At 35.5% G+C, this 27,246-nt stretch overlaps 1 pseudogene across 1 annotated transcript; it reads left to right on the top strand.

The window, feature by feature from the left end:
• Nucleotides 1-1,945: 1,945 nt before the first annotated feature.
• On the top strand, nt 1,946-20,911 carry LOC147388125 (putative LRR receptor-like serine/threonine-protein kinase At1g56140; annotated as a pseudogene). The gene is made up of 24 exons (XR_015171293.1): nt 1,946-2,286; nt 5,830-6,019; nt 6,981-7,052; nt 7,312-7,383; nt 7,525-7,596; nt 8,237-8,308; nt 9,215-9,286; nt 9,463-9,534; nt 9,742-9,813; nt 10,502-10,573; nt 10,688-10,759; nt 10,839-10,910; nt 11,010-11,074; nt 11,859-11,924; nt 15,047-15,091; nt 16,566-16,630; nt 16,786-17,162; nt 18,027-18,225; nt 18,315-18,485; nt 18,732-18,850; nt 19,011-19,221; nt 19,332-19,563; nt 19,643-19,793; nt 20,194-20,911. The product of XR_015171293.1 is annotated as a putative LRR receptor-like serine/threonine-protein kinase At1g56140 (transcript).
• Nucleotides 20,912-27,246: the final 6,335 nt, after the last annotated feature.

The following is a 27,246-nucleotide window of genomic DNA, read 5'->3' as shown; positions in this document are numbered from 1 at the left end:
GTTTTTTCAAGGAAAATACTTGAAATACCCTTTTAACAACTTTTTAGAGTAGTTTCATCTAAATATATGCCAAGTTAAATAAAAAACTTAATCAATTTATTTGGTTATTAATATTTATGTGAAAAATAAAAACAATTTTTTTTATTTATTAAAAGTTATTCATAAAATCAATATAATTGTATTTGACTCGACTTGCTAATTTTTTAATTAAATCAATTCGATGAACATTTAAGAAGGGTTTTATTTTTATTTTTTTCATTTGGATCTTTTTTTTATATTGATTTATAAGAGATAATCATAGTTAAGGGCATGTCATTAATTTTAAAACATAGGAATATTCTCAAAATAAACATGTTTCTTTAAACCTAAAAAATAGTTGATAAGTTAATAGTCTACAAATCCTTTTTAGACTAATATTTGATAAAATGAGTACTAAAGAGTCCATATTTTTTTAGAAGGGGGCTTTTTAGTACATATTTTCAAAATGAGAGTTACTATTGTCACACCAACTTTTACTAACGCCACACACACTATGCGTAATTCTTTGATGATTTACCTAAAAATTGATGTAACATTAGTAAAAGTCGGTGTGACAATATCAATTATCTTTCTAAAAATAGGTCTTTGCCATCCTTGTCCTAAAACTCTTTGACACGAATTAAACCTTTTCATCAAATATAGAGAATATATCATGGTTTCAAAATTTTGTTTGACATCTCATCTCTATCATAAAATAGATTGAATTGTCTTGGACAAATCAACTCAACTTAGATTATAAAAAAAAACCCTTTTAACTCAGTTTATATTTATTATTCATATGTATATAAATAATTATAGATTTTTTTATTATAAAATTAGATAGATTTGAATATGTTTATATGTTTAAATTTTAAAAATAAATAATTATTTTAATTAAATTATACAAAATTCAAGCATCAAGTTTTACTATCTTGTCCTAGTCATCTCGTTTAACTCTTTGTTGGACTATACTGAGGTGACATGGACTAGTCATCTCCATCTCTTACGAGATTTCAAGCATAGTATGCATATCTTGAGAAAAATTCAAAATATATTTTAATATTTTCTAGGGTCTATTCACCAGTGGTAAGTGGGCTTTGTTCGAATAATTATTACCTACAACAATGAAAAAATAATATACAATTCGTCAATCCAATCGCAAGTCATTCCATAAAACCACAAACATTTAAACTGTTATTCGATAGATATCCGAGAAATAAACAAAATCAATAAATAATTGATCACATGTGTAGATGCAACACTACAATGTACACATCTAGTGAATGGAACGCTAAATTTGTATTCTCAAAGAATGCAGACAAGAAATCAAAATGTAAATAAGTTAAAACAATAGAGAAGAGAAAATAAATTTTGAATGAAAAAATTAAGGTGTCTCTTAAGAGACAATCCAAAAAATTAAAAGAGGTGTCTTAAGTCGTGCACACCCACGTAAAGTCAAATTGTCAAAATTTACACCTTTTACGTACACATGCATTAAGGATTTTTTGGACCAATGGTTTAAATCATTTTTGAGCCCATAAACCCTTTGTACGTGTTCGTGGGCTTATCCAAGTCTTTCTCATGTTTATTTAAGTAATATGAAAATTTCTATATAAGAATTAAACAAATTTCTTATTCATATCCGATATGGGATTAACAAATTTTACTAATAAATTCTATAGTTTTACAAATTACATACAATAAACCATAATTAATAGGGATTGTTTGGAGTAGATTTCTCATTCACCAAATTTTTTTTTTAACAATTAAATAAATGAAATTATTATTTTAAATGAGAAGAATAAATTTTTAAGTGGTCCTACCTCAAATAAAGTGTGGGATCCAATAATTAAATGATAACTTAAAAAGACGGTCACAAAAATTTGAAAAATTCTACAGATTTTTTCCAACACATACAAGTCAACTCTGACGGCTATGGAAGATCTTAACCCACAACATTTGTTGCTGTGTATAATCACAGATAATACATAAAGCTTTGTTTTCATTTACTTTCTCCTCCTAATATTCTCACGCTCACCCATTAATTTTTCTCTGCAACTCCAAATCCCCACCCCAAAAAAAAAAAAAAAAACCCTCAAAATCCATCAAGAACTTGTTTGAGGTTTTATGATCTCTATTTGTTTATTTTTTAATTAAGAGAGATTAGATTCATGTCGAGAGACTATGTGTTTGCGATCTTGTTATTCTCTGTATTATGCATTCTTCAGAGATCACAAGCTCAACCTACTACTACAGACCCTTCACAAGGTACCGTACACCTCTCTCTCTCTCTCTAGTTTGTTTTTCAAGTCTGATTATGATCTTAATCTGGGGAAATATGGGTGGACCCATTGAAAAGGGTTTGATCTTTGTCAGACAGCATAGCAGCGGATCATTTAGGGGGTTTTAATTAAACCACTGATGGTCCTCGAGATTCACATAACATGTTGATGAATGTTTGATGACGACCCCTACAAATACAAACATCATTTTAGATACATCTCCTCAAAATCCAAGGAGGAGAATGCTTTACTACCTGTGTTGGACACTGCGTCCAACATTGACTTGACCTGACAGTGTATAAAAAATAGTTGATTTTTTAATTGTATCTCGAGAAAATAAATCTATGATTTCCTATACATTTTCAGTCAACTTGGTGTTGGACATAGTGTTGCACCAGTGCACGACTCATCCAAAATTGATACCATCTTATTGATGGGATGAGTGTTTTAAAAACTAGATCAAATCGGTGGTCCAATTAGATCGGACCCGATTTTGATAAGTTAGTGTACCGGAGGATAGTATAAACAAAGAGAGCTGATATTGGAACGCCAACTTTTACTTATCTCACCCTAATTAAAATAAGTTAATGATTGATAATAAATAAAAGTTAGGGTGCCAATAGAAATTTTATTATTTTTTTTATTTTTATTTTTTTTAGATTTAAGATTTTATATGAACCTAATCCTAATTATAAATAACCGTTGTGGTTGTTTGAATGTGTTAGCTTTTCAATGTTGAAGTTATAACTTTAACCAAATTTTTGTAATTTCTGAATGATCTGTTTTAATCTTTAATTAGAGGGTGATAAATAATTTAAGAAACTGGGATTTAATAAGTAAAAGGTGGGGTGTCAATAGCAACTCTCATAAAATATAATATATTTTTATATTTTTTATTACAAAATTTTATAAAAAAATAATATTTGATTATCTTTTTTACAATTAAGATGATATTTGATTTTTTACATCTTCAAACGACATTTAATTAACAAAAAAAAAAAAAAAAAAAAAATTCAAAACATATTGTTAGGGGACTTTGGAAGGCAGATTCAAGTTTAGTTTGAATAGTTTTTCTTAAGGATCCGTTACATACGCAATCTCTAAGAATTTCATCCCATCTTAGTCCTACGATCTTGTGGATTAGAATTTTTCAGTTTATAGTCGTCTTGTTGACCGTATAATAAGTCTTTTTCTTTACCATGTCATAGACGTCTTCTAGATTATTGACCTGACGTTAGGTCAGGTCCGGATACAATTAATTTGGATCGGTCTCAGGTCTAGGCGTTAACTGAATCAAATTGAGTTGACTTTGGTCATAGGGATCGGATTATCTGACTTGTGATTATTTAAAAATAAAAAAATAAAAAAAATCAATTACTTTGTTATTAATGCTTTTGTTCATGCAATTCTATATTGCCATCCAATGATTACGTTGCAACTTAAATATATATATATTTTTTAAATTGTGATAAATTAGAAATTACAATTAATAGAAAATAGAGGTTGTAACTCAATTAGTTAATCATCATTATCCGCTTCGTTAAATTTGATTATAATTTCTTATGTTCATTTACATACCACTGACCTTTATATAAATATTTACCATTATTAAATTATCTAGTATTAATGAGAAATGAACCAGCTCGACCGACCAACCTAACTAACTCAACCAATCTCATTTGGGTTAGGTAGGGTTGATCCTCAACTTGACTCAACTAGCTGATCGAGTTTATTTAGTCGTACTCCAAGTTTTGTATTCTCTAATAGATTAATAAAAAATGATCTAAATGCCTTAATCTTCAAACTCTATGAAAATAATATCCTAATATTTTTGAGTTGTGATAAACAAACTCAAAAAAAATGAAAAAAAGAAAAAAAAAAAAAAAAAAAAAACATATCACATAACCGTCGATTTTTTTTCCCTCAAGTTACACAATGATCGTTACTCTTTTTCAATAAAGTTTACAGTCGTCAAAAAAAAAAATATATATAGGAAAAATTACGTAGAGGATCCCAACGGAAGGACTTTTTTCTAACTAGTCCCTAAGTTTTGGACGGTCTCTTAATAGTCCATTTAGTAAACTTTTCTTTTCATAAATTAAAAAAAAAAAAAAAAATTGAATTTTTGGCATCTCGATCGAGTTTTGGAAATTCCATTCCGTCGGAAAGGATTTAAGAAGGAAGAAGAAGTCATTTTCAAAGGTTTTGAAGATGTATGTAAAAAACAAGATTTTTCTCACTTTTTTTCTTAGATTTTTTTTATGAAAATCGATCAAGAATGGTTCTTTTGAATTGCAATTATCTAAACAAGTTGTTATCTCAAGTTTTTAGTTGATCTTTCCATGTATTTTAGTCTAAAAAAACTCAAAAATTGAAAATGGGTGGATTTTACTAGTGTCGAGTACAGCACCTTTTATTTAAAAAGTGGTAAACTCGATTGTAAATAAAAAGCGTCGAGTTCGACAGTAAATAAAAAGTGGTGAACTTAATAGTAGATAGTGGTGTGTTCGACAATAAAAATTATGAACTCGACAATAAAGAAAAAACGTCGAGTTCAAAAGTAAATAAAAGTGGTGAACTACACGGGGAGATTGCAAACAGCTCCCAAAGCAATCGGTGGAAGGGAGTTTTCTTAGCTCCCGATACGCCGATTGCTGAATCCTTAACAGGTGACGATAACCATTGCGGTAGCCACCGAAGTCCAAGATTCATAGGAATCTTAAGAGCCCGGGGGACATACCTTTCAACCAAATCTAGACATACCTGTATGAGATCGTTAAATAGATCTTCAGGGAAGAGGACGGTCTCTTCACGATATAATCGTACCCAAATCGTCCTTTCTTTCTAACAAGAATCCACTTGGATAACATTCGCCAATAATGAGAGACCATTCGGAAAGGAAAAGTTTACAAAATGTCCTACCAAGTTACCATCGAAAATTTAGGGATTATTTAGAAAGAAGTCCCTATGCGAGGGTCCTTAAAGTAATTTTGTTTATTTAAAAAAGAGACCTTCTATTGTTGCACCAACTTTAGCTAACGCCATCCCAAGATGTGTGCAAATTCTTTATTGATTTATATATGAATTAGGGTGGCATTAGCTAAAGTTGGTGTGGCAATAGAATCTCTCTAGAAGGGATATTTTTGGAATTTTGAAAATTCTCCTCATCATTTGCAATTTTTTTTATTTTCTACCAAAATGACCTTGATATTAAATTTAAATGTAAAGGATAGGGCATTTGTGAGATTCAAATTTTTGGTGTCGAGCTCTGCCTTCTCTTACTATAATAAGTAGAAGATGTTATTGGTTTTTGACTAAAATAACCCTGATTATATTAATTTCAAATGTTAAGATGATGATATTTTTGGAATCCAAATTTTGGTGTCAAACAACTTCTACTCCGCCTTCTTTCATTATAATAAAAAAGATAATAAAGATTATTATTATTATTATTATTATTATTGAGGAAGAAGTAAATATCAATTTTTTAAGCATCTTTGGGGGCTTTTTAATTTGTATGTAAATGTAGCGAGGGCTTTAAATACCATATTTCAACGTTGGAGGATTTCTGAGTCAACTCGGTGGAACATAAGCGGAGAATTGTGCACTGGTAACGCCACTGACACAACAAACTTCGACAACAATGACTATAATCCCGCCATTAAATGTGATTGTTCTTTCAATGCCATCAACCAATCCATTTGCCGAGTTACCCATTTGTAAGTATAACTGTTCTTTCTCTTTCTTTCCTTCAATTTCAGCGATATGGGTCGGGTTATTAATTTTGACAAAATCCTAGATAATATTCTAGACAAAGTTTTGTCTTATATGGTTAAAAAGTTTCGGAATGGGCTGATTTTTTCTGAGGACGATTTTCTCACCATAGAGATCATCCTCACAAAAAATCAGCCCATTCTGAAACTTTTAGCCCATATAAGACAAAATGCTTTGTCTAGAATGTTTCTAAGATTTTGTCAAAGGAACACTACCCTCTATATAGATATATAATATTTGTTGTTTTGAGGCTAGAAAAAGTTCTTTTTTGATTTCTTCAGAGTTTGGGAATCTTAATCTTTCTCATAACTTATTTGTTTCGGTTGTTTTAATCTCTTGTTAACTTGAATCGATTTCATCTTCTTTATCCAAGGTTAAAAGGAATATCTTTTTTAGAGAGATTCTATTGCCACACCAACGTTGTTAATAGCAAATGTTGGTGTGGCAATATCAGCTTTTTTTTTTTTTTCTTTTGTTTTTTTGCTACTAGGAGAGATTTTATTGCCACACCAACACCCTCTAATGTTAAAAAAATGATACATATGCTAGATTATTTATATAAACAAAAGTATAAATAATTATAAAGACAATTCTACTTGTATGAATACTGTTTTTTGTAAATCATGTGCAAATGCGCATGTCACCCCACCCACTAGTATGAATAAATTAACTTCTAAAATTTCAATGTTTTTATTTTATAAAGAATGATGTTTTGTGATTGAAAAGTTATTGATCTTGATTATAATATAAATTATTATTTAAATATAAATTTGTATTTTTTAAATCTAGTTAAACTTATTTTAAAGGATTTTACTGGTCATAGAAGGTATGAATTATTTGACTAAGTCCGATCCATGACTCATCATTATATTTGTCTGCATTTCCATTTTTTTTTTTCTTTCAAAGGAAAGTATATGCCATGAACGTTGTTGGAGCATTTCCAGAAGAGCTAAGGAATTTGACAACCCTCGTCAATCTGTAAGAATACTCTTTTACCCCATTCGAAATATCTCTTACCTTTTATGTACAAATACTTGAAGGTTCCAGTGTTCTAAGTTGGTTGAAGTTTGTGAGTTTTGATACCACCGCCTAGGTTCAAAACCCGCCCTTCACCTACTGATTACTGAACACTAATCTCACTTGCCTAGCCAAAAACAAAACCAAAAAAATACCACCATTGTTCATTCACATTTGAAATACCACTATTTATTAATTTTGTTTCCTTTATTTCTTGCAGGAATTTGGCTCAAAATTACTTAACAGGGCCCCTTCCTGCTTTCATTGGAAGTTTAACTGGCATGCAATACATGTATGTTTGCTTCCATTTTGATCTAAAACTCATTATTAAGGACCTATTTTGATTACCAATATGCACCACAATATATATATATATATATATAGACATGTATTTCTCTTTTGCTAACTTTTCTATATTTCTAAATGTCATTAGGACTATTGGCATTAATGCATTTTCAGGAAACCTTCCCAAGGAACTCGGAAACCTTAAAAATCTAATTTCACTGTAAGCTATTCCTAATTCCGACTTTTTGGTTTTCTCTTTGTTGCTGGTTTTTTTGTTTTTTTTTTTGGGTACAAATTTGAACCACTAGTGCAAGTGCTATATTAGATACAAGTTTGCTTGGAATCATATTTGTCGGTGATCACCAATGCTTGTGTTATCCAACCAACTACTCCAAAAGACCGATCTTTTGGAGAAGGGGGGAACTATGAATGTAAGAGGGTCACAGGGCTTAATTGGGGAATGACACACCCAAGAGTGGAGGAAACTATACACTCAACACTCCCCCTCACCCATAAGGGTGAAAAGATTTGAACTCGTGACCTATATGAACCTAGTGCTCTGATACCATGTTAACCAACCAACTACTCCAAAAGACCGATCTATGGGAGAAGGGGAGAACTATGAATATAAGAGGAGGGTCACAGGGCTTAACTGGGGTATGACACACCCGAGAGTGGAGGAAAATATACACTTAACAGCTTGTCTTCAAGACCTTTTGATTAATGAATTGCCTCTTGGATAGTATGAGAACCTTGAGATGCATTACCGTACTAATCAATCATTATTTTTTGGAATGTCAAAGTTGTAGCTAATAGTCAATCCATCATATTTATTTGGATGGTTAATTTTTTTTTTCCAGGGCTTTTGGTTCAAACAACTTCTCAGGACTACTTCCTTCAGAGTTGGGGAATTTGAGAAATTTGGAACAATTGTAAGTTTGAATTGAATTATTTACCTTTTTACGACTTCTTAAAAAATGTTGTAAATTCTGTAGAAGTTTTGCATTTTGCCAATGATTTTTACTAGGAAACAAAATCCAAATGAACTGTTTTACCTCAATTAATTACATAAAGAAGCATAATTTATCTAAGAGGACCTTTTTGTAAATGGTAGAAAATCTTAACTAGTGCTAATAATGTTCATTTTAGGAGCCCGTGGTAAACCTACACAAAAGAAATCAGTTGAAGGATCATAGTTTTTGTAGAAGAATAGGGAGGCGAAGACCAAGGTTCAAAAGTATATGTTGTAGTTATATAATGGTGTGATGGAGTTTACGATACTATGGTGGATGCCATTGTTCATGTCACGTTGATTATAAACATTGGGTTATAATGGATCAGATTATGGATTAGCAAGCAATTTGGTAATTTATTGTGCCTAGGCAGTGAGCTATATTAATGGCTCTATGTAATGCCTACATGCAATCGAAAGGGAGAAGATGAGAGGCTCATGTAGGCTTAGATATAAAGGGAATGCCTTGTAAGTGTGTTGCAACCCAAAAAATATGAAAATTTACAAATGGTCTCCGTGGTGAAAGAACTAACTAAATTGGTGAATGTAAACTTTTTGGGTGTGGTCTTACACTGAATACAAGTTCTTTGATAAAACTTATATTGGCATAAAAATTTATTTAGAATAAGAAGTTTTGCAATTTATTTAAAAATTTATTTATGTATCATTATTTTGTCTTGTATAGTGATGCATTGTCGCCCATATTATGAGTTAATTCTTTATTATTCATTTTAAGATAATTTAATTTTGGTTAGTTCTATTAATTGTTAATGATAATATTTGGAAAATCAAAAATTAATTTCCTTAACAATATTTACTTTGACAGGTACTTCGATAGTGCTGGAGTGAGTGGTGGTATTCCATCCTCATTTTCTAACTTACAAAAATTGAAGATTGTGTAAGTGCTTGCTCTCTCTCCCTCTTTTTTTTGGGTTTCTGAAATATTTAGGCATTTTGTATTATTTAATCAATTGAAGCATATTTTTTTAAATAGCATCTCCATATTGAAACGTTTTAGTGAATAAATATGTGTTGTGCTTAGTGTTATTGAGTAAAACATGTTTGGATTCCTAGGTGGGCATCAGACAACCAACTCACAGGAGCGATACCTAACTTCATAGGAAATTGGACACAGCTTAATTCTCTGTAAGATAATTTCATGAGATGCATCACTAGTTTAACTCTATATTTCTTTCCCATTTTCTACATAATTGAAGAACATTAAGGATAATAAGCATGTTTCCCTCACCATATACATCTTATGGCATTCTATACCTTTAGGTATTTTTAGTATACATCAGTTATTGGTTTCCACTCACTTAATAATCATCTAACTTGCAAATGTTTTCGTAGGAGGTTTCAAGGGAACTCTTTCAATGGCTCAATACCTTCTACATTCTCTAGTTTAACCTTGATGACTGATTTGTAAGCGTTATCGTCTTTTACTTATTTTCACTTTATACACACATACACACACACACACGCACAAAGATGATCTCTTCACCATGGAGATCATCCTTACTAAAAATCAGCTCCTTCAAGCATTTGTAGCCATATAAAATAGAATCCAAATTATTAACTTGAACTCGACATTTGGTTTGGTTAGAAGTTTAAAAAAAATTGATCTTTTTGTGATGGGGATCTCCATGGTGAGAAAACCGTCTTCCATAGAAACCAAACCTTAACTCATCTCTGTGCCCCCCATCCCCTCCCCTCTTGTATGCCAAAAATGGTGTGTTAACATATCTAGACTTGTAATGCAGAAATATTGTGGCACCCAAAAACATGATCTGGTGCCACAAGGATTTGAAGTGCAAACTTTTAAGAACAAAAAAAAAGAAGATATATTTTCACTGTTGGATTTTGATTTTAAATTTTGGGGTTTAGTAACCATCCATTTTTCAAAGACAATGATCAGGAAAAAAGTGTTTTAAAAAAATAATCCTAATCTAGACCATCAACTCTAGAGGGATGAGGTATCATCTAGGCCAACAAGGTAGTCAACGTCGCTCAAATGAGGACCTCGGTCAAGGCTCTACATGGTCATATATATCTTATGAAGTATAGAACTTTGGTGTAAAATTTATTTCACTGACTATATACAATCTTATAGGCGAATAAGCGACTTATCCAACGGGAGCTCCTCACTAGCATTTATTAGGAATATGAAGGCTCTCTTTACCTTGTAAGTGAACATGGTTTTGATCCATATAGTATTTACTAATTATATGTTTATTTTTTCTTTTATTTTCCTTTGCATCTCTAAATGTTCTAACAATATGATGTGCATGTTTTGTAGGATCTTGAGGAATAACAATATATTTGGTACTATTCCATCCAATATTGGAGAGTACCAACGTTTGGCGCATTTGTAAGATATTTTTCTTGGTAATCGATTATTTCTTACTTGTATTTTTTTGCTTACTCGCATGATTGTTCTACTTTTATAGGGATTTGAGCTTCAATGATCTAACTGGAAAACTTCCTGAGTCTCTCATCGATTTGAGCTCTCTGTCTTATTTGTAAGGAAAATCTATTTTGCCGAACTCTTTCATATCTTTCCTAAGTTCATACATTTTCTTCTTAATTAATTTGTGCTACTATACTTCCCCCATGTACAGGTTTCTTGGAAGTAATCGATTATCTGGCAATTTGCCTCCCGGATAACTCTGTCACTTAGCAATTTGTATGTTCATCTGATTTATGTTCAATCTACTTTTGTTAAATCTATTCATTAGTGCTTTCTGTCTCTGTAAATTTAACATATCTTGCTATTATAATTTTTTTTTTCTTATTCTATGTTTTTTTGAGTAGATCTAGATCATGAAAATGTAGATCATGGTTTCAAAACTCGAGATGAATTTAACTTGGTTTATAATGATTTATTCATATATATTTAAATGAAATTAATTATAATTTTTTTAATCAAATAAAGTAGATCAGAAGATTTTTAGTCCTAAAATCATGTTTTATGTATATAAAAAAATATTTAAATTCTAAAAAAGTAAGTTATTTTAATCAAACTATACACAATCTTAGTTGACTCAATCAAGTTTTACTGACTTGGCTGAGATTTACAAAATATCGTCTGAGTCATCTCGTTTATCTTGCAAGATGATGTGAAATCTGAGACACAGTGAATCTTTTTTCATTCTGTCAACCCAATAATTTGAAAAAGGCATTAGATGATGGTGATGGGTCTATTTCAGTCTTATGTCATCCCTATATTTGATTAATATCCCAAAATCGATTCAGTATATATGCTTTTCTTTTTTCATCTTATATGGATACGAATAATCACACTTGATGGTACATGGAAAATTAGATTATAGAGTTGACAATAAATTGTGAAAAATTAGAAGAATGACAATGCGTCACATCACAATTTTTTCTAGTGTCTAATTTAACTGAAATTGTTTTGTTAGTTTGGTGGAGTGACATTGATGATGGCTTATATGCTGTGACTACAGAGATTTGTCATACAATGGATTTTCGGGAAGCCTTCCTGATTGGGTTACTAGACCAAATTTAGAACTGTAAGTTTGAAGAAAATGAGTGCAATAGTCATTGGTTGGATATTGGAATTATGACTTTTATCTTTTATAATGACCATGATTTCCATGGCCATAGGTTGTCATTGTGGTGATATTACATTAACTTACAAAATTTTGTTTTGACATTATTTTCACTGAAGCTTTGAAATTGCATTCCATTCCTTTTTGGAATTTAGAGAAATTGGACTTTCCAATCCTTAAAAAAATTTGTAAACTCCATTGTATCTCTAGAAGTTGATTCCTACATGTATGTGAAATCAAATAGACCATTTGAACTAAAGCCTGCAAACAATTTTTTTTTCTTTCGAGTGGTAGAGCAGATCAATGTTGTACATGGGATTTTCTACTATTTTCATGGTATCGATGAATTTGTTTGTGTGTGTGGGGGGGGGGGGGGGTGTAAAAGCATTAGATCTATGAATCTGTTATGTAGTTTTATCAGATTTGAGTGCACATTCAAGATTGTTTTGGGTAACATTTCTAAAATATTGAAACATATTCTCAAAACAAAGCAATGTGACAACTTCTTACAATATCAGTTACAAGCATAATGCGACAATGATCCAATGCCGGATTAGGAATACATTCCTTGCAAATTGAACAAAAATGCTCCTCCTAATTGTAGGAAACAAGAAATCAATCTAACCTATTAAGCAATGGATTCTCTAGATAGTTCGACTGGGTAAAAATTTTACCACAAGGAACTAAATCAATCAGAGAACTATTAGCAAACTTCCCATATTTGAGGTAAGGCTAGAGCCAACATTCTTCTTAATGGAGAACTAGATCACATTGAAGTCCCCTCCTAAGCATTGAGGAAGGTCCCAATACATTTGACACCATCAAGCTCCTTCTAATGAAACACCCACAAAAAATATTCCCCAATCAGCTTGCATAGAGCAAGCATTGAAAACACTCCAACATTGAACTTATTATCATTTCCCCCATTGTGCCAATAATAGTACAATGCTGCCAACCTTTATCCTTGCTTTCTTCTAGCTCTGTAACTAATCGTTCATCAAAACTAGCTAGCTTGGTCTTTGAAGCACCACCATATGTGGATGCATGTAAAGAATCATTGATTTGACCAGAAACCTTTTAGACCTATCGCCCCTAACAGTCCTGGAAAAGATCTTAATTGTCATTGTTATTCATGATAGAATGCCCCAACCTCCTTCCCAAACAGATCTCATAAAAAGATCACTGACGTCTCTTTCCAAGTTTTGAACTCCTTTAACTAACATTTCCATTCACCTTGAAATCCTCTTATTGTCAATGGCCCACAAAGGTCTCATGATGCTTAACCTCGGAGCCTCATTTTGAAGCATTGGGTTCCCCACATTCGATGCCGTCAACACGTCAACATTTTTCCATCCTTCCTGCATCGACACTCCTCTCTTATGACATGAGTTTTACACAAATATTTTTGCAAAGCACAATCCAATCTCCTTGTTCCTCCCCAGGGCGATTCACCTTAGCATCATCCTCTTTCCCAGGGATAAACATACTGACCAATAGCCCCACATCCAAAATATTATCCAAAAGCCATTTAGACAATTCCTCAATTGACTGGCCTTCAACCACTTTTGCTCCTCCGACCTCAAACCTTCCACCCAGCCAACATCCATTAGCCTTCTCATCGCGTAAATGGAGAAAGCCTTTGCTGCCTACTTAGTGAGGCATAAAAGCTTAATGAGGGGACTCTAGGACCGATCCTACTATCAAGAAAACTACCCCTGCTGCCGTTTATTTTGTCAAACCAACTTGGTGCCACTAGAAATGAACCCATCAAACCCAAATATCCTAGAATAAACAAAAAAAAAAAATAATTAACATAAACTTTGATTAGTATAAAACTTTTTTTTGATGGATTATTTAATAGAAAACTAAATTTATATTTATTTTAAAACATTGGAAAACAATTATGAAAATGCTACAATACATGTATTCAAGCTATATTATAAGTATGTGAGCACATGCGTTTAGTCAGTATGTGAGAACATGCATTTAGTCGGTATGTGAGCACATGCATTTAGTTGATTGTTTAATTATGTGAAATTATTAATATTTTACTAATTACAAATTTTTAGAAGTAAGAAAATATATAAGTAAGCATGTACAACATAGTTAGTAACCTATATAGTTCTGGAGGTGTCTGAATTAATTGATTTGCATATGCAAAGACTTTTGAAAGGTTAGATTAGGTTATGATAAAAGAAGGTTAGAAGAGAGAATGAATTTTATGAGGCAGGTGTTGCTTTTCAAGTGCAAGGTTCTCGAGAAACAAGGATTTATGAACAATTATATTGTGTATTTCAAGTAATAGAATCATGCTCATTTTCGTGCATAATTCCCTCACTGTGTAACAACTAACAATTGTTATGGACACTCACTTTCACATTCCACATTGATATTTAGTACCTTGATCTATAAGATTTAGGTGGTCTAGTAAGTTTGTCATAATTAGTTCAAAAGTCCCCAACTTATGATGTATCATCCACCAACCAAGTAGAGTTTGATAATTTGTAATGAGATTGATGACTTATTCTTGATCGCTGATTTGGGATGAGTTCATCATTGGCGATGCCTACATCAGGTATTATAGATGTTGTCTACTTGTGCTTTTTTTCTTCTGAAGGTCGGTTGCTCTAGAATTTTTTATTGTTTGTTGGTCTTTATGGGGAAAAAATGAAAATAGAAGGGTATTTGATGGAAAAGAGGAAGAGATTCAAGCTATTGTTCTTACAAAAAATGCCTTATGTACAAATGGTTGAAGGCATCTAAAGAGTATAAAGGGGCCTTCATTGGGGATTTTACGTTTATATTAGATCTTTTTTTATGGAGGAGGGTAGAGTTTTGTTCAGATCTTTGTGCTCTGGAGCATCAATTTATTGTTTCTTTGAAGCCTTTTTAGATCTTCACTACTTCTTAGGATTGGCTTTTCTCTTTTCTTTTTATAAGTCAACTACTTATGAAAGAAAGCTAATGCTTCATTTCTCTATAATTATACAAAAGTTACACTTTTTAGTATATGCTTATGTAAAATATATCTTCTAGGATAACCATAGCACTGAAATTGTGTTTCATATGTGGTTTTAATGTAGGAACTTGGTGATGAATAACTTCACAATTCATAGTTCACACGACAGGTACATTATCTAGATGCCATAAAATACACATATTTTGGCCTTCTAAAATGTTATCTATATCACCTGCTTTTAGTTGTTGCGATGCAATACCCAATGGGTGGCTCTCTAGTTGAGGCGTCACTACTTAGACAAAAGGAGATGTTGCCACAAGATTTAATAGGAGAAGATTCCAAAATTAATGCTCGTCTCAACTCCCCATGTGGTGTTGGTGGTGTCAGGGTGGCTCCTTTGCTTATGAGATGCCCCTTTGTAATGTTGCATTGCATTAGCATAGACAATGATATGTGCACCTTACTCCAACTTGGGATGGTGAATAAGCAATATTTTTGAAATGATTTATAGGACAAAAGGTATTTTGTGATTCTCTTTTTTTTTTGGGTAGATAAACACATGAAGTAAAGTTTTGAAGCAAAGTTTCTGAAATTACCACTTATGATTTACCAACTTACTAAGTTGGTTCCTTCCATGTTCTCAAATACTTCCATATAGTTGTTTATGGTATTTTGATAACTTATGAGTATATTAAACTGTTTAATTATTTTCTATAATTTTAGTAATAATTTCCTCAGAATTTATGTTGTTTTCACAATATTCCCATCGTTCCTAAGAAAATTGTATTGATCTCCACAAATATTTCCATTTCGCTGTTGATAAAAAATGATGTCAAAATCAAAAGTTAATACTTTGTTCACATTTATGATATAATATATGAAAATCAACCCGTTGTTTGCTCTTCTACACAAAAGCATCTTACTATTTATATATAAATAGGGTCAGGTTCAACAGCCAAAACTTAGGGAGCCACAATGAAGCCAAAGTTTTGTCCTATATGGGTTAAAAGTCTCGGAAAGGGCTGATTTTTTGTGAGGATAATCTCTAAGGTGAGGAGATCATCATCACAAAATATAGCCCAATCTAACTTCTAACCCCATCAAAAGTGGTTTACAAATTAATGGTAAAAGTCGAGGCTCCACAATTCTTCAACTTGTAAACCACTTTTAATAGGGTTAGAAGTTTAGGATTTGGCTGATTTTTTGTGATGATCTTCATCATCACAACAAATCAGCCCATTCCAGGACTTTTAAACCATATAGGAGCTCCTTAAGTTTTGGCTGTCGAATGCTACTGATACGACCAGGGTCCACATGAGTCAATCGCTAATTTTTTTTGGTGGAGGTGGATCTCCTCATCATGGAGATCAGTCACACAAAAATCGTCCTTGGCTCATCTCCAAGTGCAACCCACATGCCCATGTCAAACTAAACTATGTGATACATATATGGAGAAGTGGATTCATGCGTTTCCAATACATGTAAGACGTGACAATTTAGGAGGGAAAAAAAGAGAGAAGCAAGAAATCTTTTTTCCTTTAAGCATGTAGCCATTTTGCACTGAATCTTCATAGATGATGCGTGTACAACTTCATTACATCCTGGTTTCTTTTAATCAAGATACATTATTCTTTTGCATCCAGTGTTTTGTCTTCAGTATTGAATTGTCTTCAACGGAATTTTTCATGCAATTGGGGCAGGCCACGCTGTAAGTGATATTTTTCTTCTTTCCTTCTTCAGAGATTTTTGAAAATATTGCCTTACTTACTCAATCAGTGTTGGTCTAGATACACACGTTGATGTCATAAACATAACAATATTCAGAGATGTAGCAAGTAAATCTTGAATGTTGTTGATTTGCAGATTCTTCCTTTGCTGTCAAGTGTGGTGGGCCGCAGATTACATCTTCAGATAGGATTGTGTTTCAGAGGGACAATGCCCCAATGGGTTCAGCTTCATATTTTGTGAATAACGGAGACCAGTGGGCTGTTAGCAACACTGGAATTTTTGCTGATAGCAGCAATTTAGCATATACCCAATTGCATCAATCTCAATTTCGGAATACTTTAGACTCGGAGCTGTTCCAAACAGCAAGGATATCCCCGGGATCACTAAGATACTATGGCCTGGGACTTGAGAATGGAAATTATACTGTAGTCCTACAATTTGCAGAGACAGATTTCCCAGATTCTAATAGGTGGGAGAGTACTGGAAGGCGTGTTTTCGATATCTATCTTCAGGTTTGTGTTTTTGACATTTGTACCCAAATTTTGTGTCCCAAGCATGGTGTCAAAACTCGGTTTGATGTTTTGTCTCATTCATGGATGAGACCGAATCCTCTTGGTCAAGATAAACCATTTAACTCGGTTTACAATTATATATATATATATATAGATATATATGATGGCGTTCGGCACCCAACATTAGGGAGCCAATTATGTCCTATATGGCTTAAAAGTTTTGGATTGAGCTGATTTTTTGTAAGGTTGATCTCTATGGTGAGGAGATCATCCTCACAAAAAATCAGCCCAATCTGAACCTTTTAAATCCATCAAAAGTGGTTTACAAATTATCGGTAAAAATTTGATGGTCCACAATTTTAATCACTTTTGATGGGGCTATAAGGTTCAGATTGGGTTGATTTTTGGTGAGGATGATCTCCTCATCATAGAAATCATCTTTACAAAAAAGTCAACTCAATCTGAAACTTTTAAGCCATATAGGACAAATCGTTGGCTTCCTAATGCTGGCTGCTGAACCTGACCCCTATATATATATATGAAAATTATTATAAAATAAGGTAGATTAGAAGCTGTTTACTCATAAAATCGTATTTTATTTAGATAATAATTATTTAAATTTAAAAAAAAAACTATTATTACAGTATACAATCTCAGTTGAGTTGGACGAGATTTTCAAAATATCGTCCGAGTAATCTCTTTTGTCTTGCGAGATTCTTTAAACGTGAGACGCCATGTCCGTCCGTCTCGCTCATGGATGATACTAAAGATGACTCCAAGTCATCTCAGTCCCAGACAAGATTTAAAACCATGGTCCCAAGGATCACAATTGATTTTGAAATTTTCTACTTGTTAATGCTAAAGGGAAACTTGGAGCAAAAAGACTTTGACATACGTAAGGAAGCAGGCAGGACCTCTTTTACAGTTGTTCGAAAACAATTCACGGCTCATGTATCTGAGAACTTCCTTGAAATCCATCTATTTTGGGCTGGAAAAGGGACTTGTTGTATACCTGCTCAAGGTACATATGGACCTACCATTTCGGCCCTCAGTGCTACTCCAGGTAATATGTTAGAAAAGATACGAAAAATTACAAAATTTTAGCTGTAGAGTTGATGATTCTTTGATGATATTAACCACAAAGTTCTTCAGATTTCACACCCACCGTTAGGAATACCTCACCAAATACAACGAATAAGAAGAATAGAATAGGTCTGATTGTAGGGATTGCTGTTGCTGTTGGAGTCGTAAGCTTTGTTTCTATTTTTGTGGTCTTTTCTTTAATTCGAAGAAGAAAGCGTCGAATCAATGTTGAAGATGAAGGTAACTCTAATATTCCTAAATGATTAGTTAATAAAGTATATGGGTGCTTGTGAAATCTATGCAATAAATACCCTTTTTTTTTTTTTGTTAATGTTATTGAGATTTTTGATATTTACAAAATTTTCATTGTACAATGACATAAACACCCTTCCATTTTTTCACTAAAAGAAAATAATAAAGGGATTTCAAGTGATTTTTTAGATAAAGAGGCATAGCCATAACATACCATTCATATTGAATTTGCAGAACTACTTGGAATAGCTTCTAGACCAAATACTTTTACTTATGAAGAGTTGAGGTCTGCTACAGAAGACTTCATCCTTGCAAATAAGCTTGGAGTGGGAGGATTTGGACCTGTTTATAAGGTAAGTTTACTTTTCAATCAAGGAATACTATATAAGAAACATAAAAGCACATATCGAAAACACAAGAACAATATTAATTATTTGATGCAGTCGTACACTACACAGCATGAATATTAATTATTCATTTAACTTTTTCAGTTGAATTGTGAAACTCTTTTAGGGAAAACTTCCTGACGGGAGAATTGTGGCTGTGAAGCAACTCTCGGTATCATCCCACCAAGGAAAAAGTCAGTTTGTAACAGAAATTGCTACCATATCAGCTGTGCAACACCGTAATCTTGTGAAATTGTATGGATGTTGTATTGAGGGAGATAAGCGACTCCTGGTTTATGAGTACTTGGAGAACAAGAGCCTTGATCAAGCACTCTTTGGTAAGATCCTTTTGTTGGAACTATAAACTTTTCTAAGATTCATAGTAACCTATTTTCACATCAATGTAATTCTTTATGGACACTTTGCTACATTTGGTATGCATGAAAAGGAAAGAGTGGTTTACATCTTAATTGGGCAACTCGCTATGATATATGCTTGGGAACAGCGAGGGGTCTAGCTTATCTTCACGAGGAATCGAGGCTCCGAATTGTACATAGAGATGTCAAGGCCAGTAACATTCTTATCGATGCCCATTTCAACCCCAAAATTTCAGATTTTGGTTTGGCCAAGCTATACGATGACAAGAAGACCCACATAAGCACTCGGGTTGCTGGGACAATGTAACATTTTTCCGTTGCTTTACTTAAATTGTTTGTTTTATATTTGAAATTAATGACCGTCTTCTTTTTATTATTGAAGTGGCTATTTAGCACCGGAGTATGCTATGCGAGGGCACCTAACAGAAAAGGCTGATGTATTTGGATTTGGGGTTGTTGCTCTTGAGGTTCTCTGTGGGAGGCCAAATTCTGACATGAGCTTGGACAAAGAGAAGATGTATCTTCTGGAATGGGTATGAACAATAATACTAGAAGTCTCTGTAAGATTGCGAGCGTGAATTGGCAAAGAAATGATTTTCCAGGAAAATGTGATTTTGGAGGTGCATGAATACGATATGCATATATCGTTTTCCTTGAGAAAATGATGTTCTATTAAGTGAGGGAAAATCCTTTTCTTATTCATTCTCGATTACCCTGACCTTCAAAACTAAAACTTACTCTCTTTTCTACATGTACCCAAATGCAATCAAACAGCAGCAAAAATATGAAGAGGAAATCCATTTTCTTCGGACTATTTTCCTGGAATTGATTTTTCTGAAAAAACAAAATCTATGCAGTCAGTCCTTTCTTTTGAAATTTCATCCATGAAAAAATGGTCCCCTAACCAGTATTGTCATGTTGCTAAATTTCCAGGCTTGGTATCTACATGAAAATAATCGTGCAATAGAATTGGTGGATCCAACATTATCTGAATTCAATGAAGAAGAAGCAAAGAAAATGCTAGGAGTATCACTTTTGTGCACACAAGCATCACCAAGGCTACGCCCATCAATGTCACGTGTCGTGGCCATGCTATCAGGAGATATCAAAGTAAGCACCGTCACATCGAAGCCTGGATACTTGACAGATTGGCAGTATAATGATTTAAGTAGTTTTATGAGTGAAGATACTTCCAAAGCCGCAATTGAAAGAACTAGTAGTCAACATGGCTCGCCGTGAACTCCGAACCCTGTTGGTGACTATTCGCTAGTGAATGGCTCTACTCAACCAATGCTTAATGAGATTATCGGGGATGGAAGATGAGGATGATTGTCTTTTGATCTGCCAATATGCAAGACCTTCATGAATTCCCATTTTTTTTACATGCATGCCCCCCATTATATATGTTTTATACACACAAACACGCAAAGGATAAGACTAGGTACCTATTTTCATATATAATTTGTAGATGTGAATAAGCGTGTATAGAATGATTTTAGATTTTTTATGAATGTGTATATGGATGCTTAAGAGCCATGGTGGTAGTTATTTGAGATTGTAATTTTGTTTGATCTTCGATGTTGGCATTGCAACATATTGCTTCTCAGTTTGGCAGGTCTTCTTGATCTCCATTGTTTTTTCTTTGTTTCTGTTTTCCTTGACAAAATCTCTTATAGCTATCAAAAAAGGGAAAAATAAAAGATAGTCCAACAGATCGTGGTAGAAATGAATGTTATGATGATCTTCTAACTGTTTTATTAATGTTATTATTATGACTACTTTACTCTGAAAGGCGCATGTCTTTTTGTCTTGTGTATTTGATGAGACGAATGTGTCAGTGTGAAACAGAGGCCTTACATGGATTATGGATGACTCACTCTTGTAGCTTGACCTGCTACTTTCAGGAATTCAAATAGAAGGATCTCCAAAGGAAATTCTAGAATGAAATTGAGCTTTTCATGGGGATTTGTTTCAACCTATCCAAGGGAAGTATGCATGGAAATCAAAATTATTATTGGGCATTAAGTACTTTCATAATAGCTGAATTTGAGAATGGAAATACTCTACCAAGGAGACTCGTTCTAGAAATTGACCCAACAGAAGCACTTCTATTGAATTGATCTGTCAAGTCCCAAAAGTCGGAGTTGCCCAACCTAGCCCAGCATGGTCAAACAATTCAAATTCAAAGCGATCCAGCTCACTACTTCCCCTGTCATGGATGGATGGCCATGTTATATTGGTGGTTAAAGGGTACAATACTCTGATGATGCTAAGCTTCTACTCATTATGTAGCTTGAAGAACTTTGACAATGGTAGATATTCAGTCTTACTACCCAATTTGTGATCTTTGCGACCATGTCATAATCCAGACCTTGAGGCATGGAGATTTCTCCTTAAACAAAACAATAAAACAAGCCAACAAAATATTATGCACAAGTAAAAGACGTTTCTCTGTCAATTGCGGCTCTTCATCTAGATGCCATCATCACTTTATTTCATTTGCCCAATCGGTTCTTTGTTTATTTACTTTCTGTGAATCGTGTACCATACCATTCAATAGTATTTTTTGCTTGTACTTTTGATATTGTTGGAGGAACCTGAGTTAGGTGGTGCTAACTATAAAGGGAAATAATTAAGCAATGATCTTAACCCTACACGTGTCCAAGCCGGCTAAGTGGTACTTGACACAGATAAGCTTATGAAGTCAGATAAGCTTATGAGGCGCTGTCCAACAAATAGGGCAAGTCAGAGCAGAGACCTTCCTAGCCTGGCTAGCAGGGCAGCATAGCGATAAGCAAAACCAGTCCTGTCAGACCAGGCAGGCCAGGCCTTGAGAAAACCGCAATACTGTTGTGTGCACTCAAATCCCAGAAATCTCGGAGGGGATCTATGTAGATAAGTTCGATTGATCCAGAATATCCCAATTAGGCGCAAACAACCTCGCAGAACTAGCTGAAATCCCATGATTGCAGCTTATAGAGAGAGAAACCCTAAGCTAAGGTAAGGGGGTTAAATAGCATAGTAAGCACTATTGAAAAGGGGGGCTGGAGAGATCGAGAGCTAGCCAGTACTGATTACTGTTCCTCTGCTTCTTTAACTTGAGCGTCGAAGTGTATGTGGCAGGTACCAAGCCGCCGCGAGGAGAGAGGCACTAGTAATGACTTCAGATCAGTGCGGGTTGGGACCATCAGAGCCGTCTACCGGATTCTTACCTCACACAATTGGCGTCGTCTGTGGGAACACTAGTAGCAAATTGATTTCAATTAAAACAATGGTAAGATCCACAAGAACAAATGAAGTCAATGCGCCCCCCACCAGTGGCTCCGACCGTAGACGCTCAGCTTCTGATGATGTTGGAGGCTATGAGAAAACAACAGGAGGAGATGCAAAAGAAGATGGACGATTTGGTATAACATAACTAGAACTTGAGTCAGCGTCTCGACGATCGGCAGCAGGCGGAATGAGATAGCATACCGAAGGATCCTTGGGCGGCAAGTAAGGATGGCTAGGCCTTTAAAATAGAAGGAAACACGTTATTAATCCCTACAGGGGAAGATGGAATAAAGGTTGCTACGGTAGCCACTCGTATTGAACCCGTAGTAGGTTTAACTCTAGAAGAGGTTAGAGAGATGATTAGAAAGGAGAAGGAAATGATGAAGAGTGTTGACGTGGGCATAACAGCAGCGCAAGCCATTCAGGGAATTCAGAAGTCTCCCTTTTCAGTAGAAATCTTAGCTAAGGAAATTTTTAAGAAGTTCGTACCACCGCAATTTACCCCTTATTCCATGACGAAGGACTCGGTACAACATTAGTTTCACTTCCAGTAGATGCTCACATTGTGGGAAGAGAAAGAGGGGTTAAAGTGTAGGTTTTTCCCTTCGAGTTTGTAGGAAAATGTTTTAACCTGGTTTCACAAGTTGCCATGTGGATCCATTAGCTCATTTGAGGAGCTCTGCATTGCCTTCATCGCGTAGTATATTGGCAATAAGAAGATTGGAGGAAATGTTAACGCCCTACTTAGCATGAGATTGGGATTAGGAGAGAGCCTCAAGAAGTTCACCGGGAAGTTCAGGGAAGAAGCAATGTCACTAGAGAGTTCTAACAAGCGAACGACAGTAGTGGGATTCAGAAATTCCCTACCCTGAAGTTCAGGGTTGTATAGATCTCTCGTGAAGAAGAGGCCGAAGACTTTGAGCGAGTTTTTTGAGAAAAATGAAAAGTACATCCACTTAGAAGACGATCCTCGAAGCTTTGCAGGAAAGAGCAAGGTCATACACGATGTGGAAAAGTCTAGCAAACAGCACTAGCAGCAACGGCAGGACAGGAAGATGCCGCTCGAGCAAGATGGGGAGGGGAGAAGGACTGGGACATATTTCGCTATGCCTCCTAGTGAAATATTACCCCTTATTGCTCATGAACCATATTTCCAGTGATCCGCGCCGTTTCCTTGAGATCAGATCAATCAAGGTGAGAAATACTATAAGTATCACAAGGTGCGAGCCCACACCACCAATAAATGCCAGGTTCTAAGGAGATTCCTACAGAAGCTGGCAGAGCAGGACAGGCTAAGAGACTTGCCCAGGAGACAGAGGGAGGACTTACTTTAGGACAGGAATCGTAGGGTAGATCAGTCGCCAGTAGAAGGATAGGATGGAAGGGCAGCTATGATACATGTTGTCCTTAGAGAGGAGAGTAGCAAGCTTGAGCAGGCCAGAACAAGTGAAAGAGTAAAAATGAGGAGAGTTGAGCGTCTGGCTCACATTTTTACAACAAGGAATGGACATACCAAACTAGAATCCTTTGGGGAACAAACGGTGGCGTTCACCGAGAAAGATTAGGAAGGGGTGGCAATACCCCATTATGATGCGTTGGTAGTAACCTTGCAGGTGGGCACCTTCACGCTTAAGAGAGTATTGATAGATAGCAGCAGCTCACTGGACATCTTGTACGCTTCGACCTTCTTAAAAATGGGCCTCAATAGGAATGTGCTTGCCCCAGCAGGAGCACTGTTGATCGGCTTCAACGGGAGATCAAGTTAGCCTTGGGGGGAGATAATGTTACCAGTCAAAGCAGGACCGATGACCTTGATGACCAAGTTCATGGTCGTTGAAGCGAGTTCCCTGTACAATGCCATTTTGGGGAGGTGGTAGATGCATGAAATGAAAGCATTTTCGTCCACATATTACCAGGTTCTCCGATTCCCCACACCACAGGGGATGTGAAACGTACGAGGTGACCAAATAGTGGCGCAAGTGTGAGTGTAGAACAGGAAAAAATCGTTTGAGGACAGAGTGCAACAATAACAATTACAGTAGGGGGGGAGACCAAGCTTGGTGGACCCCCATGTCTGGAAGGTATTCAGATGATAGTTGTAGGAGAGGGAAAGTAGATAGGTGTAGGGGCCGAGCTGAAGCCAAAGGAATTGAAGGAGATAGTGGAGTGTTTAAGGAAAAACCGAGACATCTTGGCTTGGTCCATCAAGGAGATGTCAAGATTAGTCCAGAGATGATTTGTCATTATCTAAATGTCGAGCCAACCTTCAAATCGGTTAAGTAGAAACCAAGGAGACTAGCGCCGCGATTCAGAGAGGCGGTGAATGATGAGGTGAACATGTTGATCAGGGCTGGATTTGTAAGAGAGGTGCAGTTCTTGGAGTGGATAACAAATATTGTGGCAGTGCCCAAGAAGAATGGAAAAGTCAGAGTTTGCATAGACTTTACGAATTTAAACAAGGTTTGTCCTAAAGATAGCTTTTCGATGCCAAGGATAGACTAGCTTGTAGATGCGACTTCTAGCCATGAGAGATTGTCCTTTATGGACGGTTACTCAAGTTACAACTAGATACAACTCAGCCCGAAAGATCAGGAGAAAATAAAATTCATTACAGAGTAAGGGCTCTATTGCTATAAGGTGATGCCCTTTAGATTGAAGAATGCGGGGGCCACCTACCAGAGACTAGTAACAAAGCTATTTAGAGATTTGCTAGGTAGAACAATAGAGGTATACATAGACGACCTGCTTGTTAAAAGTAGGAAGAAAGAAGACCACATCAGAGACATAGAAGAGGTCTTCTCTAAGATAAGAAAAGTGGGAATGAAGCTCAACCTCGAGAAATGTACCTTTAAGTTAACCTCAGGAAAAATTTTGGGTTATCTAGTCACTAAAAGAAGAATCGAAACCAATTCAGATAAGATCAGAGGATTTTTAGAGATGCCCTCCCTAAAGACTCAGAAGAAAGTCTAGAAGCTCACAAGGAGAGTAGCCGCCTTAAATCGTTTTATAGCCAGATCTTTCGATAAGTACAGGCCCTTGTACCAGTTGTTGTGGAAGAATTCCAAGTTTGAATGGAGAGAAGAGTGTGAGCGAGTGTTCTCAAAATTGAAAAGATATCTCGGCAAACTACCTATACTCTCCAAGCTAGAAGCAGGAGAAGAACTCGAGGTGTATTTGGCCACTTCCGAGCATGCACTCAGCTCAATTCTAGTCAGAACTTGGACAACAGGAGAACAACCCATTTACTTTTTAAGTAAGACTTTTACAAATGCAGAAATGCGTTATACGAGGCTAAAAAAAGTAGGGTTAGCCCTGGTCTATACAGCATTACGCTTGTGACCGTACTTTCAGGCACATCGGCTGTAGGTCATCACAGAACTTCCTCTGAAGTCTGTGTTGGGGAAAACGGAAGGATCAGGCAGAATGGCTAAGTGGACCGTGCAGTTAGCAGAATTTGGCCTTTAATTCAAGCCCAGAATTTCAGTGAAAAGCCAAGCAGTAGCTGACTCTTCTTGGTAGACTTCCTGGTGGAAGAGAAAGTCGACCTATTGGTAGAAGAGTTGAAGTAGGCGGAAGACGAGCAAGAGTTGCTGAGTAGATTGGGGTGGAAGGCTTACGTAGATGGATCATCCAATTTTGAGGGGTAAGGCAATGTCGTAGTACTGATCACCCCGGATAGAGCAAGGATCAAAAAGGCAGTGACTCTAGGATCCAAGGCCTTGAATAATGAGGTAGAGTATGAGGCGATGTTGCTTGGCCTCGAGTCTTTAGCAAGTCTGGGGGTAATTGAGGCCACGGTTTACAACGACTCTCAGTTAGTGGTCAACCACATCAGTGGGATATTTGAGGCCCTAGATCTTCGGATGTAGCTCTACTTTGAGAAAATTAGAATTGCTATGCATCAAATGGGAGACATCAAGGTTAAACACATACCACAGACAGATAGCAGGCATACAGATGCTCTGGCCTACATTGCTTCGATGTTGGCTGGGCAGAACAAGAGAGAACTACCGTTGAGCTACCAAGAATGGTCATTAATAGACAACCTTGGGCTGCCCAGTTTGGTAGCGGTTGAAAGAGACCAGGGATGGATAAGTTCGATCCTAGCCTATTTACAGTAGGGGGAGCTACCCAGCAACCTGAAGAAGGCCAGGCGAGTCAAGAGTAGGGCAGAAAGATACACGATTCTAGATGGGACTTTATACAAAAAGTTCATGGGAGGGGGGCCACTCCTACGATGCCTAGCTCCGGAGGAAGCAAGAGAAGTTTTAAGAAAGATCCACGAGGGTGACTCTAAGAACCATTTAGGGGGGAGAACTTTAGAGCATAAGGTACTCTCTCAAGGTTACTTCTGGCCCTACTTGTAGAAAAATGCAGCGTTATATGTCAGGCACTATGATAGTTGTCAAAGGCATGGGAAGATAATCTGGCAACCAGCTGTACAGTTTCACTCCCTTATCAGTCCGTGGCCATTTGCCCAATGGGGGATTGACTTAGTAGGCCCGTTGCCTAAGGCACCGGGGCAATCTTACCTTCATGTTGGTAGTGACATATTATTTCACTTAGTGGGCGGAAGCGCTCCCTTTGACTAGAATTCGGCAGTAAGAAGTTCAAAAGTTCCTCTAGGAAAACATTATTTGCAGGTTCGGTTTGTCGCGCACCATAGTTTTCGATAACGGAAGGCAATGTAAAAGAGAGCAGATAAGAGAGTTT

Source organism: Akebia trifoliata, chromosome 13 (genome assembly GCF_017979445.1).
Source record: "Akebia trifoliata isolate Shusen 1 chromosome 13, ASM1797944v1, whole genome shotgun sequence".
NCBI lineage: Eukaryota > Viridiplantae > Streptophyta > Magnoliopsida > Ranunculales > Lardizabalaceae > Akebia > Akebia trifoliata.
This window is presented reverse-complemented; position numbering and strand designations above follow the sequence as displayed.